We start from the raw sequence: 6,625 nt of genomic DNA, 5'->3' as shown, positions 1-6,625 counted from the left end.
ATTTAATATATATTGGCAGTGAAAACTGATGTGGACTGTATTCATGTAACTTGGCCACACTGGGACAGTTCACATTTAGGTGGCAATAAAGCTCTAGCTCTAGCCTCGTTCTATTTATTGCATTCTTTTAATGGTAAAGGGGGAGGGAGTACTTAGACATTAATAGGTGCCAGGTATGTGCTGATGCTAAGGTTTGGTTTTTGACCTTCCCAAGTCTCTCTGAATTATTTAAGGTACGAAACTTGAAAAGTCAAAAAAAGATCTCTAGAGGGTTAGAAATTCTTTTAATAATTATTGTTCTTAGAGTCACTTTTTCGACTTGTCTCTGTAAGGATAACTTTATTCTCTGTTAGAGCCAGTTTTTCTCAGGTCTAACCTGACCCTCTCTAACCCTAGTACTCCCCCAGTCTGCCAGTTCCGGTCGTTTAAAATGATTATTTCATCTATGAATAATCAAACACTGTGCGAAATTTTCGACTCTGAGTCGTCTTGTTTTTCTTTCAATTATTCAAGAATTCGAAAGCTTTTTAAAATGTTTATGTCCCTAAATTCAAATCCGTCTTGAATAACAAAGAGAAAAAGACAAGTAATTTCTGACTTTCAAATTATATTAGTATGTCAGTAATTAGTTAAAAGAGTTATGTACAAGGTAAAGAAATTTAACGTAAATGATAAAACTAATGGACAGGTTCAAATTCATCTTCCTCTGTGTCATCGCCACCCTCTTCAAACTTCTTTTTTTCTTTCTTTTGGTCAGTTGCCATTTGATTGACCGACTTTCTGCAGCGTGCCCAAGTTTTCTCGTCGTTTTTCGACGGGAAAAAGTGTTTGATGAGACCTGCAACGAAACGGAAAAATCGTTTAATATGACAAGAGATTCCCGGAAACTTAATTAAATGTTCACAAGAAAGAAACCTTCTCCATTATCTATGCTGGAATACAGGGTGTCCGTACATATACAAAAGTAGAAATTTTGTGTTTAGTTTTGTTAATATTATGACGAGAATGAGTGTTATTCATTACACTATGAAGTGTTATTAATAACACTAAGTTAATTGGTATCTTACCTTTGATGAGTTCGACTTTTCCGTCATCCAGCTTTCGCTTTTTCGTTTTTCCTGGTTCTGGATCAATGAGGCCGTTTAACAATTCGTCCTGCGACAAAACCTCTTTTGCTAGGTTTATGGCGTATTTTTGGGCAGTCGATGGCCGCTGCATTTTAGAGAGGTCTGTTTCATTTTCTAATATCTAAATTAAAAGTAAAATACCTCTATTATTAATAAATCCCATTAAAAGTGAATCATTTTCAAGGAATAAAACGATACTGAGAAAATTAATAACCATAGCATACTCGTACGCCCACATAAGTAGGACATGTCACGAGTAGGCTCGCACATTATGCCACTTAATAAATAGACACATTTCCGCAGTTAATTGTAGGGACCCAAATTGTAACTTTTGCCAAGAAATCTTAGCAATTTTTCTCAAAATACCGACTACTACTTGGAATAGACCTTTTCATAAATTACGTCACGAACAATACTTGTCTCGTTTAAAAACGATTACCTAGGTGATTATCTCCCTTGAGTCCTCTAATCATACTTTTATGAAAAGAGTACACATCTAAGAAAATTTGTTGGGAATTAGTTGTCATAGCATCATTCCGAAAACGAGGCAAGTGTTGTTCGTGAAGTAATTTATGAAAAGCTCTATTAAAATTAATCTTGAAGGTTTGTCGAAGTTAGCCCTCCCCTTAATGCCAACCACCCTCCTGAAGCTACATTTAATACAAAAACCACCAATTTCCATTTATTTAACACCCCTACCCGTTCACCATTTTTTTTTCAAAATTCAGTGCTATCTACATTATTAGCTGTCGAGGAGTACAGACCAGGAGAATGTTTCCTTGTTTGATTTTTAATTCAGGTAACTTTTTAAAAACATACTTACATAGTTACCAGCAGGCAGCTCCTTCGAAGTACAATCGTTCTTTCTCTCCTACAAAAAAGACAAACAGCTCCCCATAAGTAAACTATTTTGATAAAGTTTTCACACTGGTATTTACATATACTCTTTTGTGCTTAAAAATTTCAGGGGGTGGAATAAGCAGGGGACTAGGAAGAATCCATAAAATGGGGGGTCATCATAAAGTGAAATTGGGGTGATTTTCCAAAAAAAACCATTCATGGGAAAATGAAGGTTTTGGCACTTTCTCAGATTTTTTGAGAAGAAATTCATAAAATGGGGGGTCATTACGAAGTGATATGGGGTGATTTTCTCCCCAAAAATTGTAAAGTGACCCCTTTAAAATCAAGCACAAAAGAGTAATGTGTGTGATAAATAGGTGAGTAGTTTCGGAGGGAAGCAGATATTGCGATTTTAGCTAGTATAGATACTTATTTGACAAAGGGTTCCAAGTTGATTGGTTTTCCTTTGCTCCAAATAATTGAGATTGAGCACTTCTGTAGGATTCTGTAATTAAAAAATAAATATCAAGAATTTACAGAGAAAATAATAAAAAAGCACTAAAATATATTGATAGCTATACGACAAAAGGTACTGCTGAATTAGGAATACACAAAACATCTTTTTGCAAAAAAGAACTTACAAATAAGAGAAGAATTTTTTCAATTTGGGGAATTTATTTTGGTGAATCAATGAAAATTCAAATTTGACGAGTATTAATTTTGGCGAACGACCCATTTTTATATTTTGTTTACTTTAGCTGAAGAAAGAGGAAAAAAGGGATTTTTAGGAGAAATAGAGACCAAACTGAAAAAAATATTAAAGTTGACTGGAAAATTAGCGAAATTCCTTCCCTTAGGGTGTATTGATGCAAGAAAGAGAAGTTACTTACATCAACAACTCTTTTCTTGGATGAGGGGGCTTTTGGCGCACTTGCATCCGTTCTTGGCGAGGTTCCATTCTCCCTCTTAAACAAAAATAAATTCATATACATCACTTGAGTCACATTAGTGAAATCGGATTGTACCAAGCTTGACTCTCCAAAATTATATCTCTGTTTGATGCAAATGAGTCTCAAGACTGGAATCCAAATTAAAGGTATTTTATGTTGTCTTCCATTTAAAAGTACATCCAAAACTTATCTAAGTTTCCTATTATAATTAATTGTTTACATGCTTGACTGCCAAAGTTGATACTTTTTGGTCTGTGTTCATCGGTTCTTCTTGGCGGTTCCTGTAAAGGTAATGTTTCAGACATGAATCTTTAAGAAATAGAAGCTCTGCACAAGCTTGGTTTCAAATTGTGAGCTTTACATTACTCTTATGGTTAAAATTTCAAGAAAGAATAAAAGTCATTGAGGTGCAGTTTACCATAGATAAAGATGACGAATTAAAAGGAGTAAGATAAATATTATTAACAAGGACTACAAACTAATCAATTTACATCTGGGAATGCACAGGCACCACCACTCCATTTATGCTTCAAGTTGTGAGCCTGAAAAAAAAGGAAGTATACATTGAGTTATCTAAACAGTCAAATAATTTCAAAAATAGGGTCAAAATGAACACTACATACAAATGCTGAGAAAAAAATGTTTGCATAAGGTGGATTAATGAAGCATACCCCAGTATGTTTTCGACTTGAATGCGTTGAGGAACTTTTAGAATTAGGATTTGATGGTTTTTGCTTCATTATTGGAGTTTTATCAAAATATGGATGGCTAAGTAGCATAAGTTGAACAACAGATTTAAAACTTAATTTATTTCACCGTAAAAAAATCTCTTTTAAATGATGTTAATGTGTTTTCTATCTAGAAAACATAAATAAAAGCAGCACAGGTAAAAGGAGAGAAAATAAAACAACCGTTTCAGCAGTTATTTATATATATTAAAAAGCTATCACAAAAACGAAATCAGAAAACCGCTATACTTACACTTTTGGACAGCCCAGGTAATGTTGATAGAAGTGCTGAGTTGAAGCGGTCGTTTTCCTTTGTAATATCTGTACAAGAGAAATTTATTTGAATTAAGAAGGAAATTTCGCGAATGGAGCTCTCTAAAGCAAGTTCAATTTTACCTCATGTTCTTTTTATTATAAAAAGATACAATGCTTATCAGTGTACAAGGAAGGCAAAACACTGTCTATATTTATACCCTTAATGATTTCTAAACCAAAAACTTGAAAAACTTTGTGGATTTAATGTTTTTCATATTTTTTTTGCGATTACTTTCGAATCAGCCTTTGCAGAATTTTTTGCAAAAATAACTTACTCTTAGGTGCCAAATAAACGGGGGGGGTTCGAATAAACAGGGGGGTTGGAAAATTTTCAAAATTTTAATAAACAGGGGGACCTAATTGCCGGGGAGGGGTTGGAAATTGTACTTCTGAAAACCCAAAAATAAGGTAACTATAGGCTAAAATCAGGCTATTTAGAGCAAAATAAGGGACCTTCTCTTTGACAGCTGAAAATATTCTTAAAAATTAATAAACGGGGGGTCCTAATAAGGTCCGGGGGGTTGGAAAATTTTCGAAAAATTAACAAGCGGGGGGCCTGTTTATTTGGCACCTAAGAGTAACGAATTGGCCAAAATTTGCGAAGGTTTCATCCTTTAAAGTAGCCATACTCTGACAAAAAATATGTTATATTTATGCTCTGGTCTATCTGTCCATATTACAATGTTTGATTTTTTATGGACGTCAGTTTATATACCATAGTTTTTAGCGGGGCTAAGACCCCGCCCCCCCCCCTACATAGGAAGACCCTACATTTTGCGAAAAGGGGGATATGCATAAAGGGAAGAGTAGAAATCCCTCTGTACACTATGTAAAAGTTTTTGCAAATAACAAAACAAACCTAAGTGCACAGAATCTCCTCCATTTTGTTCTCCTTCTTCCTCTTCCTCTTCTATATCACTAGTTTCAACATGCTCATCCTCATTTTCAACATCTTCTTCTTCATTGAGAGACATTCTATTACAAAAGTTGTTTGGATTATATTTTACTTTTTTTGGAAGAATTTACATATACCCCTTTCACTGGGTACCCTTTTGAAATAAACCACCCCCTCAAAAAAAGATTATGACCAGATAAGAGGACCTAATACTTCAATGGGATGAATTTTTCAAGTATTAATTTTCAAGATTTGGATGTCACATAATATTTTTGAAAAAAAAAACCTAAAAATATCAGATAACTACTTTTAAAATGTTTACTGACATCAAATAAACGCTATAAATGTGTATTTCAACAACGTCAACATGCACTGGCAGTAAAAAGACAAAAGATATATTGAAAATATTGTCTCTCTATAATTTCATCCATGAATGAAGTCCCTGCAAAATTTGTAAATATTTTCAGGACCAAACTAAGGCCAAAATTTTGTTGTATTGATAAAAAGTATTCCCTTCTACCTTCTTCTCCTCACCCTTAACTTTTCACATCATTACCGATACTATTTAAGCGACCTTACAAGATATAACAAACTTCATTGCAATATTTGAACATTTGAACTTTTCCTCCTACAATAGCCATACAAATAGATTCAAAGTTAATGTGTAGAGTACTCTTTGGCAAATAATTGTAGGGGACCCCCTCTTGTTTTCTTTTGTCTGAAAAAAACCACCCATTTCCATTTACTATCACCCTCCCTGTTTAGCAATTTTATCCAAAAAACAAACCCTCCCTTGCTATTTAAAACCCTCCCTGTTTAAGTACTATTGAACCTAAATTGAATTGAGAAATCATTTACTGGTGCCTGTGTGCACTTCAAAAGTTTTTGAAGTAGAAGATTTAAACAAAATATTAATTAAGATTATAAAAGTTCAAAAATAGAAACTTCGAATCTTGCAGTACTTCGAAAACAACACAAAAGGTGGAAGGCCCCCCCTCCCCACAAGAAAAGGAAATTCGACAAAAAATGAAGGTCACCCCTCCTCTCTTAATACTGACCCCCTAATTACTGTATTTTATTAAAAACCACCCATTTCCATTTATTAATACCCTCCACGTTTATGATATTGTTGTAAAATGTTGGCCACCCCCTGCCATTAGACCCTCCCCACAATTAGCTACAAAAGTAGAGTGATAGAACAGTTACTTTCGGAGGAAGAAAACATACCACTTCCATAATATGTGGACTCATCTTTGTCTCGTCTGATCTCTCTCTCTAGTTCGTTGCTTTTAACTTTGCATTCTTCTTTTGTACCTGGACATCAAATGAATTCATTTTGTTAAAAACTGTTCAGCACTGTTCAATACACGTTTTTTTTTTATAAGGAACACGTTTATAAGGAACTCGAGGCTGAAAATGGTTCAAAAAATAAGGAATTGTTAAGGAACTGCTCAGGCTGAGAATAAGTGGATTTGAAAATAATGTACTTTATTGGGACTAATTTGACCAAATTTTGATCTTTCAAGGGGCAAAAAGTTCAAACTTTCCTATGTAGTAAGGAACTCGATAAGGAACTTTGAGGCTGAAATTCTCTGTAAAGATAAGGAACTCCAGGCTCAGAGCAAAGTTAAGGTTCCTTATGAAAAAAAAACGTGTAGGTGATGTAAACAAATGATCACATCAGTTCCATAGGCCCTTGTCCTCGGGTGGGGTGTACTGACCTTGGCAACCGACAGGGACGTGCCACTGGAGATTGAAAAGTGGGTCGTT

General features: G+C 34.5%; 1 long non-coding RNA gene across 1 annotated transcript; it reads right to left on the bottom strand.

Annotated features, from left to right (window-relative positions):
- Positions 1-658: 658 nt before the first annotated feature.
- On the bottom strand, positions 659-2,008 carry LOC136816343 (uncharacterized). Its single transcript, XR_010847913.1, has 3 exons — positions 1,951-2,008; positions 1,068-1,248; positions 659-838 (listed from the first exon to the last, which is right to left on the bottom strand). It is a non-coding gene; the product is annotated as an uncharacterized lncRNA (long non-coding RNA).
- Between the last annotated feature and the right edge of the window lie 4,617 nt (positions 2,009-6,625).

This window comes from Clytia hemisphaerica, unplaced genomic scaffold (assembly GCF_902728285.1).
Source record: "Clytia hemisphaerica strain Z4C2 unplaced genomic scaffold, Clytia hemisphaerica genome assembly, whole genome shotgun sequence".
NCBI classification, from domain to species: Eukaryota; Metazoa; Cnidaria; class Hydrozoa; order Leptothecata; family Clytiidae; genus Clytia; species Clytia hemisphaerica.
Note: the sequence above shows the minus strand (reverse complement) of the source record. Positions and strands in the feature narration are given on the sequence as shown.